At 32.5% G+C, this 14,821-nt stretch overlaps 1 long non-coding RNA gene across 1 annotated transcript; it reads right to left on the bottom strand.

Moving 5' to 3' along the window:
- Window positions 1-6,785: 6,785 nt before the first annotated feature.
- Window positions 6,786-12,890, bottom strand: LOC139699907 (uncharacterized). Its single transcript, XR_011703629.1, has 3 exons — window positions 12,808-12,890; window positions 11,693-11,816; window positions 6,786-6,820 (listed from the first exon to the last, which is right to left on the bottom strand). It is a non-coding gene; the product is annotated as an uncharacterized lncRNA (long non-coding RNA).
- Between the last annotated feature and the right edge of the window lie 1,931 nt (window positions 12,891-14,821).

Raw genomic sequence — 14,821 nt, 5'->3', positions numbered from 1 at the left:
GATGGCAATTAATGGCAGGGACCCAGAGTGTATTCCAATTATAAGTACATTTTAGATGTGTTTAGTGACATCACCCCATCCAGGTGGCATGGATGATCCCGATGTTTAAAACTACCAAAATATGGGCCATAGAGCATTAGGGACCAATTATGGAGAGAGAGACATTATTGGCCTTATTTGCAGCCCATAATAAAATCAGCATTGCAGACCCCGATACAAATGTAATAATTTATTACAATAATCAAGCTGTAATTGCATCCCTGACTAGAGGAAAAGGTTGTAATACTTACTGTGTCATGATATGTTTTATCCACTTATGAGCTTAATAAAAGAATGGTCACAGAATATGACTTTGAGGTATATTCCCTTGGTATATAATCCAGGCGATCATCCTCCTTGGACAATCCTGCCTCCCTATGCTCACTTTGCCTCAGATTAGGGAGTCAGGTAGATATATAGGTGGGACAAGGCCTGAGTTGGTCGGTTGGTCAATAAGGGTCAGAGAGGAAGAGTGCCTTCAAATCACGTCCAGTCATGTATACCTCTGGTCATCCTCTGCCATTCACCTGCCCTGTCTTATCCTTAAAAGGTACCAGATGTCCCCCTTGAAAACTATTTTGGGAATGAAAAGAAAATTAGACTCTCTTCCCTTTTTAATACCTAGCTAATAGGTGAATTTCACATAATTCAGGATATGGTTTAATATTTGGTTAACTCTCATTGACTACATGTTGAGTTGTGCCATGGCATTTGTTAATCATATGCATCAAATAACAGCATTTGAGACAAATGACAGTTATACAGTAGCCACATGAAGAAATTGCATGGTCACTATTTATGACAACAAAGTGAAGATTTAGTTGAAAGAATTCAACAACAATGCATTGCAGTCTTAACAAATATTATTTCCCAAAGTTAATTATTTAAGTCTCTGATATTAATTAGGTTTTCTACTGCTGCTCATTTTTCAATTGGCTCAAAAGGTTTAGTTTTAGTGACTAATGTAATGACTACTTAATGACTTAGTTTTCTGGTGAGATTGAAAAAAGATTGCTGATGATACAACTGCCAGTGATGCTGAAGAGAGTAAGGCTGTGAATGTCCGGAATGATGTGATCCTTGTCAATGAGGAGGTTGACATTTGTAGCAGTTGCTCTGCTGCTCCAGAAAAGGATGTAGAATTGCCAATGAAATCAATGCAAGGTGACAGGTCCAGCGATGATAAAGCAGAGAATTTGGTGAGTATTTATATTCATGTTGCTTGCATAGTTAGCAATCTGTGCTTTGAAATCAGTATTGTTCACAGTTGAACCACTATTTGAATTTAAATTATTTTCCCTCTTAATATTAATTTTTACTTTCTATTTTTTTATCCTATCACCTCACTTGAGTTATTGTGACGATTAATGGCTAAAGTTTATACACCTCTGTTTGCAGTAGTGGTTAGGAGAATGTAAACAATTCTATCAGTCATTATAACTATGGAATTTTAAAACCATCTTTGCCGCAGTAATGCTTTTCTTTGATCTTGCAAGATCGTTCAAGCAATGGAGAATTCTACTTGTCTGTAAACTAAGTATTAGAAATTAAGGATGAGTATGTAATTAAGATTCCATGGGATGAAGGATGCCTGGGAAAAGAATGGGTTGCTGAAACAAGATAAGATGGTCTCACCACTGTTATGGGTACACTTTTTCATCAGGAACAGCCTTTTGACCTCCCTCAGTGTCTCCTTTTTAGAAATTATGAACCATCAGTTGAGATGTACCAAGTATATGTAAAATCAAAATGCAAAATACTTGTTTCAGTTGGGAATTTATAAATGCGATTTTAATATCCTTGGCTAGCATTTTATTCACTTTTTTTAGGGTTCTTTTTGGTAAAAAGGCAGTTTCTTTGTTAGTGTTTAGTCTGCAAACCATGCCATTTTATAGGTGCTTTTGGCTGAAACCATCAGATTGACCTGAACTCTTACTTCATCATTTCTTCCTTCTTAAGATGTTTGGCAGCAGTTTCATCTCAATCTACGAGTATGAATTACTCATTGGTTTCCTTTCTGTCCACTTTACCTTCTCAAAACCAACATTTCAAAAGCATTTCAATGAGTATGTTTCTGAGCGAAATGAAATCAAAGCTAAATTATCCAGTCACTAAAATTAATAATGGCTTGTTATATGAAAGGGTTCATTGTCTGAAGTGCCTACAATGCCCTGCCTTCTATATTGTACAATGTACCACAACCCTTCATATTATATGCAATAACTACCTCAAGACTCATTCTGGAATTCTTCCATTGGGATACTTCCAATCCTAAAAAAATCCCCAGCTCCTTTGATAAATACTATAATATCTCCATTTTAGTATTTCTCTCATCCTTAGACCCTCAATTTAAAAATATAATGACTTATTGATTCTTCAAATACCCAGGTGTTAATGTTAGTTATTAATTCTCTCAATCTTAAATCATGTTCATCTTTTATCTGCAGAATAGAGTAATGCAACTTTGGAAGGCAATATATAATCGTAAATACATATTAAATGAGTACCAATTTATGAGTATATGGCCACCATTGAACATTCACTTCCTTCTGGGACAAACAGTGCCTTGGCAGAATACTTATGGAAGACATTAGAATGCAGATGATTGACTGATACCTGGGCTCATGTCTGTTTGAATAACTTTGCCTTATCTACAGTTGAAATCATTATATTGATGTTAAAAATATGTTCATATATTTTTATTTACCTGTCATTTTCAATGAAAAGTTATCTTTAATTTTGTGTAATAATGTATTTACTGTGTAATTATTTTACACAACAGCAGGCTAATATATGGATATCCATTCAATAAATATTTGATAGAGAATATTTCTATTTTTATTTATATATTCCAGGAAAAGTCCTGTTACATTGATTTATGAGGATAAGTATATTAAACTGTACTTATTGCTTCCATAGCAAGTATTTTCAACTTACTTTCCAAGTTGTAGTTGATGGGTCATTAAGCTTGTTTTTAGAGAGGAACTGTTGGAACCTAAATGATCAGTTGGAAAAATGTGTCATTTGCGTTTGATTTCAGTATGGATTATTTTAAATATTCTTATTTCAATTTCTTTTTTTTTCTTCGATAAATGTATTTCTTTGAAAAAGGGAAATGTCCTTCCTTTTCCTTTTTCCTGTTTTAAGATGGCATCATCCATCATTTATTAGAAATGGAGGGTGCAATTGCATGACCACTGGAAGAAAATGGAAGAATATTGACAGAAATCAGAGGCTTTGAACAGTTCCCTTGCATACAACGCAGCTTTGCCAGCCTAGGTTAAGGACCTGGAGGCTCACTACAAGGGACAGTGAAATATTCGTCTGAGAATTTAGAAAGTGAATGCTGTCAGAATAAGCAGCTTGTTCTGAAGAATGAAGTGTTGAATTGGACAATTAATGAGAACAGTAAGCTAATGGCATCCTAATCTGGGCAGTTGGACAAGTCGTCATCTATGACTGGCTCTGTGATGGCATCATTCAGCCCCAGCAATGACTGTTGTGGTATTTCCACCTTGGCATTTGTCCTTGGAAACCCTGATCAACCACATAACTCAGTGACTTGGGTTGAGCAAATAACATAAAAGGTATTAAACTTCGATTAATATCATGGTATAAAATTTCATCTGCACGTGTTGGAGAGGGCAACTTTAAACCAAAAATTTTAACTTGTATATATTCAAGTTCAAAATTGTGTATATGCTCTCTGAAAGGCTCCTACTTCATAGATACCCTATAAAAAACGAATTTTTATAGTGATAATGAGTATCCTAATATCTTATTACTAGCATTGGAATTACCTCAATTGATCTGATTATGAAGGAAAATGTTTTTAAAGCTGTTTACACCTGTAAATGTGTCAAAGTCGTTTATCTGAAAACTTAAGACTGCTGTTATCATTATGAAATTCTCAAGCGTGTGTTACAGTAAGATTTTTAAAAAATGAGGATTTTCGAGAAACTAACAGTCATGCAGCAAAGTTTTTTAAATCATAGATGTCTGAAAATTAAAATTTTTTGATTGGTAAAACTTTCTAATAATCTGATATAATTATGAGTTTACTCTGGGTGGGTTTTTGAATCTCTTTAGGTGCATTTTTAATTAGATAAATGAGAATAGGTTATAAACTAATGCATACATGTTTGTAGACCATGTTCAAAATGACCTTCAGGGCCATATGTTTAGGTAACCTTTTTTCATATTATGCATGCAAAATATTTTGGTAATTACATTCATACAGTATATTATCAGGAGTATCTTATTCAAAAACTGATTCAATTACTATGGAAAAAAATCTAAACCTTATGCAGTTATCAAGTTTCAGAGAACTAGAGAGTTATTGAATTGAGGATGAAGTTTTTTCAATGATGGTGACAGAATACAGTTGCTTTCATGAGGAAAATCCTCATTAAGAAGAGAATTCTCCTGAGAGTATGAAAAGGCATGATTATAAGGGATAAGTATAAAAGTTCTCAACTTGACACAGGAATGCAATTTCAATCAGAGAAATATTTATGATTCCTTTCTGGATGCATGTCTGTTTAGTTTGAAAGGCAAGTTCCAAATTTTTCTCTCAAATAGTTTTTTTTAAACATATTGTCCGAGTACATGTCTTTTGTGTTTCTGATTAAAATGGAGAAACATGAATTTCTTGCAGTAGTGAAATTCTTCTTTTTAAATGAATTAATTCCTCAGGAAAGTTACTTGAAGTTTATGAAAGTGTAAGGGGACCAATTCAATTTCAGCTGAAAAAAACTGAGATGCTGAAATTTAGCAGGGTTCCTTTGAGCTGAGGAACGATCCCTTTGAGCTGACCCACAAGATGGAGAGCCATCAAGTGCTACAGTACAGAAAAATGTCAAACAATATACAAATATATCAGGTACGACATTAAACGATGAAAGGGGCATGAGATACCTTTTACCATGAGGATAGCAAAAGAAAAGTTATAAAATGACGCACTTTTAAATATAGATGGGTAAGCTCTAGGCAATGTGAGTGCTGCATTTGTTAAGAGCCCTTCTAAAGCAATTTCCCAAACAATGTTTTGAAAGATTTAAGACATTACCCATATATTATCAGATGGCTTAGTGCCAAAGAAACCAATGGTGAACACATGGTTTAATAGCAAGGTATTTGAGTTAATAAAGTTTTAAATGTTTCGATGAAAAAAACTTTCTTAATTAACCCCTATTTTGATCCTAATCCTTAAACCATGTGCTTTGGACTGAAATATATCAAAGCCTCCTTATCAAGAAAGCAAATTCCACAGAAAGTACCTCCATTCAAATCTATTTTCATATAGAAACATATATTCACAAATCCTAACATCCTGACCTACTTGCCCGAAGACAACAAATGGCCAGGCAAAGTGAGAATACAACTTAACTAATACATTCAAAACCCAAGGTATAAACAACTTATTATATGTATTCCTAATTGAGTAATATTTCTTCACCAAATAGGCCACCAAATGATTCGAACATAATAAGATATTGTTGCTATACTTAATAATATTGAAATGAATGATAGTCAATTGAAAATGTCCATAACTGATAATTTTTATTCAAAGAAATTACACAAAACAGGAAAATGAAGTCACATATTTACAAACTAGAATTTAATGTATTATAATGATCTTTGGTAGTGATATATATTTGCAAATAATGCTCATATAACTAAATTATGCATGTTTAATTAGAGCACTTCTGTTTTTTACTCGTTTCTAAGCCTGCCTTTATTCAAAGATGATACTTTGTTGTTGAAATTCTGACAAACATGTAACTCATTTATGTGGGCTTTCACATGTATGTGGCTGTCAATAAGGCTCCGGTTATGAGCATGATTGAATGATTTTGAATATAATTTACACTGCTCCTTCATTATTTTACAGTGTGTGACTTCATGTGTGACTGGAGATTATTGTTCCGAATGAATTCTTTAGAACAGACGTTGCACCTGTGTGGCTTTTCACCAGTGTGTGTCATCATGTGCCTCTTCAGATTAATATTCAGCGCAAATGCTCTTGAGCATATCTGACACTTGTGGTTCTTTACTCCAGTGTGGGTCAACAAGTGCATCTTTAGATTATTACTCTGTGAAAATTCTCTTGGGCACATCTTACATTTGTGCCTCTTTTCACCAGTGTGGGTCAACAAGTGAATTTTTAGATTATTATTCAAAGCAAAGACTTTATAACAGATCCCACACTGGTATGGCTTCTCACCAGTGTGTGTCAACAAGTGTCTCTTTAGATTACCAATCAGTGCAAATGCTCTTGAGCATATTTTGCACTTATGGCTTTTTTTACCTGTGTGTGTCAACGAGTGCCTTTTTAGATCAATACCCTGAGTAAATGTTCTTGAGCATATTTCACACCTATGTGGTCTTTCTTTAGTATGGGCCAAAATGTGCCTCATTAGATACTGCTTGTGAACAAAACCTTTCAAACATATTTCACATTTAAACGGTCTTTCTGCAGTATGTGAAGACCTGTGGATTATGAGTTGACTCAAAAATAGAAAGTTTTTGGTGCATAATTCACATTGGTACTTATTTTTTGCAGGATGCACCAAGTTGATGTGCCTTACAAGGTCATTTTTCCTCTCAAATGACTTTGAGCAAGTGTCACAATTGAATTGTGTTGCCTTCCTAACATGCACACGCAAGACATGATCTTTGAGAAGGTCCCTTTGTGCAAATTCCTTGTAGCAAATTTGACAAGAATGCAATAAATTGCCTCTTGCGTCCTTCCCTGCACCATCTTGTTCCTTGCAATTATCTGAAAGATTTGAAGAAAAGGAATCTTATCAATGAAAAATTATATACCTGCAATGAACCAGTTTGTTATCTCCAATTGGTGGTAAATAGACTTATAAACATAAAAAATTATCAAAAAAAGGGTTCAAAGCCATCATGCATTACATTTCCACAAATGTTTACTTGATATGAACAAATGCCTAGAAAATAAAATTTGTAAAAGGATTCAAAGAAGGGATAGGAATATTTCCTGTTTTAAAATAATGGAATTAAGAAAAGACAAATTTATAAAGAAAGGGAATGCTTTTCCTGGGGAATAGAAAATTAAATGAAATTAACTCTGTTAGGCTTTTCTTTACCAAAAGCCCAAAGTCCAACAATAGAAGTTAAAATACCAAAATTACAAAATGTAAAATAGGAACCAAGAGAATGACTATCTTTCTATATTTATTGATTAATAAAATCATCAATTCATTCATGGACAAATTACTAATCACGTAAAATGGTCAATTTAGTGGGTGATAAAGTCATTTACCTCAAATAATTTATGTTTTATACTAAATTTATTTATAACTTCTATTTAATTATTTGAAAATACTATTAGTATGGCAATCTCCAGCCGACATTTCCAGCTGACAAATATAGTGCTCTTAAAATTACTTTTATTTATAATTTTTATTAAATTTATCTAAAAAAGACCTTTCACATTTTCTGGCTTAACATTACCTTTATTGGTCCTTTAGATTGCTAGAAGTTTTAACAACAAATATATTTTACACAGGAAATTTAAGAAAGAAAATAAAACCCCTACTTTAACTTTTCTATCAATAAAACCATTTAAAAACATATTTATCACTAAAAAGGGAAATTTATTGTTAGGTTTATGATCAGAAAACAAATTTTATGTTGCTTTTTTTAAACAAAAGAAAATATCAGTGTATAATATGTGAGTTTGGGTTTAAGAGAAAATTATATTGAAACAAGTTATTATTACCAAATTTAAGTGTCACAAAAAGTTATGCGGAACAGCTGTTGCTAGCTGCTTGCTAGCTTTTGCCATGATCAATTGTGAGGCACTTCTGTCATGACTATTTCAAATTCCAGCATTAATTGTGCTCTTGTTTTAATCATGGGCAGATAATTCTGACTCAATTACATGGGCTACTTTGATAAATATAAATAATAAATTACATTTACTATAGCATTCTTTTTCTTGATATTTTTAAAATCAAACTATCTTGCAATAAAATAAATAAAGAACTAATTCTCAAAATTACAACCTCAAACTGATCAAGCTAAGTGTATAACTTAGCTTGATAAAGCAAAAGTTAAACCATACCAAAATAAATAATGAGGACCTTAGAATTAACAATATGTTAGTAGCTACTAAACCTACTTTTAGCTGCAATAATATTATCCCACAAAAATTATCAGAGTAGGGATAAAATTTTTGATTTTTTGTGACTTCATGTTACATCATTATTGGGCACTCTGGTTCAATTATGAAATTAGGTACTATGGAAAGATTTGGACCAATTCCGGGCTGATATTTTGCTTGAATTCAATAAATGAAATAAAATATATTACGGTGTTAACTTTTTAAAATGTAATTACTTCTCACAAGGACTTTGCTAAGGACTAAGATGTTAATTCCTGAAAAAAACAGAAACTAAATAAGCAAAGAGGAAATATTAAATTAAGAATGTAAGCCATTTCTATAAAAGGAAAATGTCTGAAACAATTAAAGAGTATGATCTTGTTTTCATCATGGGCAGATACTTTTGACTCAATTACATGGGTTACTAAAATGAATCTAAATAATAAATAACATTTGCTATAATTTTCTTTTTCTTGATACTTTTTAAATTTCATCACCTAGCAATAAAATAAATATAAGACCGATTGGCAAAATTACAACCTCAAAGTGACCAAGCTAAGTGTACATTAAACCATGCCAAAATAACTCATTAGGACCTTAGAATTTATACTATGTTAGTAGCTACTAAACCTACTTTTAGCTGCAATAACATTATCACACAAACATAACAATAGGGATAATATTTTTGATTTTTTGTGACCTCATATTAGATTATTATTTGGCTTTCTGGTTCACTTGTGACATTAGGAACTATGGAAAGATTTGGACCAATTCCAGGCTGAAATATCTGTCGAATATAGGAATTGAAAGATAATATATTAAGGTGCTAACTTTTTAAAAGATAATTATTTCTCACGAGGACTTTGAAAAGGACTAGAGCCTTATTTCTCAAAAAACTAGAAATTAAATAAGCAAAGAGGATATTTAAAATTAAGAATGTAAGCAATTTCTAGAAAAGGACAATATTTGAAACTATTATGTTTTCATGAAAGAAATTAGTGTATATGGGAGCAATGCTCTAGTTCCAGGTCTTAAATTTGGAGTCCTGGAACTAATTAAAAAGGCTTATGCAGGGGATGTCTTAAGCCTGAGAAATTTCTAAGTAGCAAAAAATAGCGTGACAACTTAATAAAGATAAGGGCCATGTAAGACACCAGATGACCACTCAAACTGATTCTGAGCTGTCAAAAATGAAACTTTTTTTCACTCTGCTATGCATTTAATAACCATCCTTATTAGTAAAGAATCCAGCCTTTTGGGTAGAACCAACATTAACAGTTTAATGAGGATCTTGTTTTAACGGAGGTATGTGCAAAGTTGGTGACAAAAGTCTTGAGCAAGGAACAAAAATAGATAGAACCTTCTGACATAATTTGCCATTACAATGCTCTAATAAGCCCTGACCTGGCTCTACTGTCCCTTTTCTTGTATTTGAAATAAAAAGGCAGATAAAAAGATATCAATTATACTCCAATCTAACAGTTCAAGTACTGATGACTAATGCTGAAACAATATTCTAGAAAATGATTTTCAGTGGACTTTTGACGAGCAGCAGATAAACTAACTAGGTATATTGATGCAGGATCAACATATTTTTAATTTATTTAGGTAGCTGTGTGGATACAATTATTGGTTTTTGATTTTTAGAGCCAATCATAATACCTATTATAAGGATCCTGCATAATTTTTTACCCAAACTTCCTAAAGAGAATAATCAAGGGTTACATATTCAAAACAAAATGTTGGAATACCTTTTGAACAAACTTTTCTATAAATTAAGACCATAATAAATAAACCTGGAATTAAATTGATCAGTGCACTAAAACCCTGAAAAGGGAAACTTTCAAACTGAGCAAGAATATTCAACAATTTCAATTACAATCTTGTTCAAAAGCAGTAAAGATCCTTGACTGTTAATATGAAATTGATTAGAAAATGTAAAAAAAGCAACCATGGAATATTTGTGGTTCAACATATGTATCAGATTGGTACTCAACTTATTAAAGTTTGAAAACAAGAGGGACTTAGATAATAATACCTAAGGCAGTGAAATGAAATCTATTATATGCATTTTATTTTGTTTATTTTTAGGATTTTTGCCCAGCAAATGCCTGAAAGAGAGCATTTTATGTGTCAACATCTTCTGTTACAGTTGTTCTTGGGATCAGAAGCAAAAGGATAGAGAGTAAGGCATTCAATTAGTTAGAGGATGATCAGTTTGGGTAAACCAAAGGAGGAGGTACATGTGATGCCATTGCAGTAATGAGATTATTAATCAAAAGGAATATAGAACATGACCAGGAGGTGTAATGCCAAAAATGGAGATAGATTGGAGGGAAATGAGGCTAATCTGCTACCTGTTCATTTCTGAGATTGCTCAGGTGCAAGTAAGGAATGAGGAGTCCAAATGGGCAGTGTTAGGAAGAGGTGTAAGGCAGGGTTGCCCATTATCACCATTGCTGTTCAACATGTATGCAGAGGAAATGAATAAAGAGGCATAGGAAGAACTCGAGATAGGAATGAAAGTGGGTGGGGAATTCATAAAATCAGTTAAGTATGCTGATGACCAAGCTTTAGTTCGTCAGTCAGCCAAGGGGCTGCAAGCATTGATGAGTGAATTAGAAATTCAGTGTGACAGGTATAGGACGACAATCAATATTGATAAAATAGAGGATATGCTATTTCCTAGAATGAAAAAGGCTAAGCTTAACATTAAAATATGATGGCAAAAACTAGAGCTTGAAAAACAGCTTACGTATCTCAGTATTGTTTGGACCAACACAGCAAAAGTAATAGGGACATAAGGATAAGAATTGCATCAGGTGAAGGGATGTTCAGCAAGGACATTATGAATGGAAGGACACTTTGATATGGAGGATAGCTATATACATTGCAGAAACGTGGTCATTGAAGCAGGAGGATAGACATTGACTGAAGGATTTTTAAATGTGGGTATGGAGAAGAATGGAGAGGGTAAAATGGTCAGAGAGGAAAACAAATGATGGAGTTAATATATGCTGAAACATATGATGGAGTTATTATATATATAATAATGCATATTGTTATGGTATAGTGGGCAAATAAAGAGGTTTGCTGGGAGATATCTTTTGGAGGGAGGAATGGTTGCTGAAGGGGTTATTGACTTGCAGCCGGATGTTGAAGACTAATAGAGGGTAGAATGTTAGGCAAATGAGTAAGGGGAGGAACAGAATTGAGATATTAGACTGGATGATGGGAGGAAGAAAGAACTCAGAGCTGAAGAGGGACCTGATATAGTGTAAGATGTAGTTTTTAGCTGGGGTCAAAATTATTTATTTGGTATTTATGTCTATCCATAAACCTGCCTTGACTGCTAGATTACCTGAAACAATAATAATTCCGTTACAAAGTTATTCTGTTTTAAATATTTTCCCATCAATTTTTGTAATTAGTGATAACATTGTATCTGACATTTTAGGTATTTCTAAAATATGCAAAATGCAAAAGGAAGACTACAGAGTGTCCAGCTCCACTCACCTTGTGCCTTTAACTGTTCCGATGTACCTCCTCTCATCACTTGCAAAGTATCATCATTACATTCTTCCTTATTATCTACTCCTTCATCAGATATTAAATGCAATTCTAAATCTTCTAAATCATTCTGAAAAATACCAACATAACCAATGTAGATTGCATCCATGTAAAACATAAATAATATGCCCAAAAAACTTTCAAACCTAATCTATAAAATTATACAAGGTTTAAAATTTTACATTTCAATTTAAATTAATAATTTAAGCATGTATTTATACAGAACATTAGTCTTAATTCCTTCAAAAGCATTAATATTATTCATTTAACATTTTAACATCAAATGATATTGCCAGTGTTTCAATTCAAGTTTAGAGAAGGTAAACTATAGAAGAGCTTACTCTTAAAATATAAGTAAACCTTTGATATCCATGGATTAAAAATATAAAATGAAAATATTTAAATACTGTTAACAAGAAAATGCCTCAAATTGTGAATAATAGTTTTGGCCCACCAATTAAATTAAATAACATATGAAATGCAGAGAGTAGGTCTGGCGACTTATTGTTCTCATAGCAATAAGATTCTTTAACAAACTATAAAATGTCATCACATTGTCTAATTGGAATCATGATCTTCTTCAAGAAATTAACCTGGTCATTTTGAACATTGACAGCCCTAATTGATTGCTGAAAATTCCTATCAAGAGCTCTCTTCATCTATTATGATAACAATGCCAAGCATACTCATTCTTATCTATTATGACAGATGGTAAAAATTTCAAAATAATTTAATAAGGAACAAATATCTTGGGAGCTAATTTCTTCAATTACAATGGTGCTTAAATAATTTAGTAGTCCTTCATTTTCTTAAACACAGAACATTTGATACTGTTAATAGTTGAATTAAATTAAAGTATGATTCAATAAAGTTAATACAGATTTTTTATGCCAGTCCTCATTTAAAGAAAGATTAATCCATGCAGAACCATACGGAAGGCCATTTCATCTCATAACACTACCTAAGATTGAAAAGCCCTGCACTCAGGATATAACATAATGCATATTGTTATGAAAGAGCATTGGTAATGAAAGCAATGCATAAAAGCTTTCTTTCCTTACCTGAATCTCAACTTCTTCACAGTTATCATCATCCATCAAATTCACATTAGTGTTGGCTGAACAAATGTCCTCTTCCTCAATTGATGACTTTTGTACTGAATGGTTAATAGCTATCGTTGAACTACTCAATGCCATCAAAATTCTTCTTTTACCATTCACTAAATCAACACCATGGCTCTCTGAATCCTTCTGAAGGCTTGGGAGCACACACAGCTCCTTAATAAACATAAATAATCATAATCAACACCAAGTTGTTTGATAGGTAAATATAAAGTTCACCTAAAAATAAGCCTTATATAGGCATTACTTAAAATTATAATATTCATAGGCACATAATAGAGAGATAATAGACTTTCCATAGGTTACATATTATTTCTGAAGGAGAAATTTTGTGCGTCATTTATGTTTGCAGAGAAATAGCAAATTTTGAATGGTACTCGGAAATATTTGCTAGGCCATCAAAACCAGGAAATACGGCCGTTTCAACTGTATGGCCATTTGTCAAATTATCTTAAAGGTTTTTAAGAGCTTTTCTCTTAATATTTTATGGATATGAAATGAGAGTATCAATGTTTACCTGTGGGGGGATAATTTATACCTGGAACACGACTAGATATAACAGCAAGAGCAATTATTAAAAGATGCAATTCGAAAATGCAAAACCAGACCACCTGATAGATGATTTCAGCATTAAATCTCAGTTTCTCTTTATTCACTGAATAAAAATTCTCCAATTTAATGGATTTATTCAAAATTGTTACCAAAATTCATTTCCACAGAATCCAGAGGATAAAGGTACCAATTTTAAAATTTCAATGAGTTCTTACATTGTTTACACTGGGAATGCATCTTTCTCCTAGAATGCTTGATGCTCTAGTGACCACTCGCAAATTGGCAACACCCACATCACTATCATTGGAGGCATCATTTGACTCCCCCTCTACCTTTAGATTCCTCTGCAAATGGAGAAATTAATTAAAATTAATGTGACACGATTATTTAGAAATTAATTTTCTCCAGTGGATACACCAGTAGTAACATCCTGGAAAAAATGAATAGCGAAATGCTGTAAAATGAAATTGAGCAGCCTACAATCATACAGCCTTTAGTAGATATTAATAACTATTTAAATAGGGTTACTGCAACTTAACTTAATAGAAGCCTTAGTTTTTGAGTTTTAAAAATATTAATGAACTGTTGGCAAAAAAATACAAAAAAGTTTTAATTACGAGTTTTTTTATTAAAATAGAAGATATCAATTGAAAAAATATATTAACTAATAAAATATATCAAAAGGATCAATCTCTTTCCAACATTCCCCTCAACACTTGTTTAAAAAGTGCATTATTTTTTAATCTTTTTAAAATTATGAATACTTCACAAAATAATTCCTACTAATTACCTTTGACATCACTAAACAATTGCTATCAACGAGTTTATTGTGCTTTTACTTCATAGAGTTAGAAATATTAGAGTCAATTTCCTTAAAATTGAATGACTTAATGAAATTAAGAACCAAAAGAATATTCTAGGGAGTACTCCAAGATCTTATTTTAATACGAGATATCATTGTTTACATGGACATTTGTATATTATCATCCTTTTCGGTTAACTCACAATTTATGAAAATTGATTGCCTACTTGCATTTAATATATTCACACTTTAAGTAAAATTCACTCTCAGCTCACTGTAACTTGAGATTTCCAATTGAATATTGAATAAAATTGCTTTAACTGTTACCAGAAGCGTGGTTAATTCCAAATTTGTATGTAAACGCCAGTATTAGTCATTTGGTAATAAGACCTTAACACTTGCGTACAATAGCGAGGACACTTATTAAAAATAAATATGTTCATTATTCAATTTAAGTTAATTCCGTTGACGCATAACGTTATCCAAAACATTGCTCATAACATTACAAAATACCAACCATAGTTGGCCTCGACTCACCGTTGTGCGGTGGTTATTTCTCTCCGCGTGTCTCTTTGTCCTTTGACTGTTCAATAGATGGTG

Source organism: Hetaerina americana, unplaced genomic scaffold, assembly GCF_022747635.1.
Source record: "Hetaerina americana unplaced genomic scaffold, ioHetAmer1.1.p SCAF_98, whole genome shotgun sequence".
Lineage (NCBI taxonomy): Eukaryota > Metazoa > Arthropoda > Insecta > Odonata > Calopterygidae > Hetaerina > Hetaerina americana.
The sequence above is the reverse complement of the archived record's forward strand: the minus strand, read 5'-3'. Positions and strand labels throughout refer to the sequence as shown.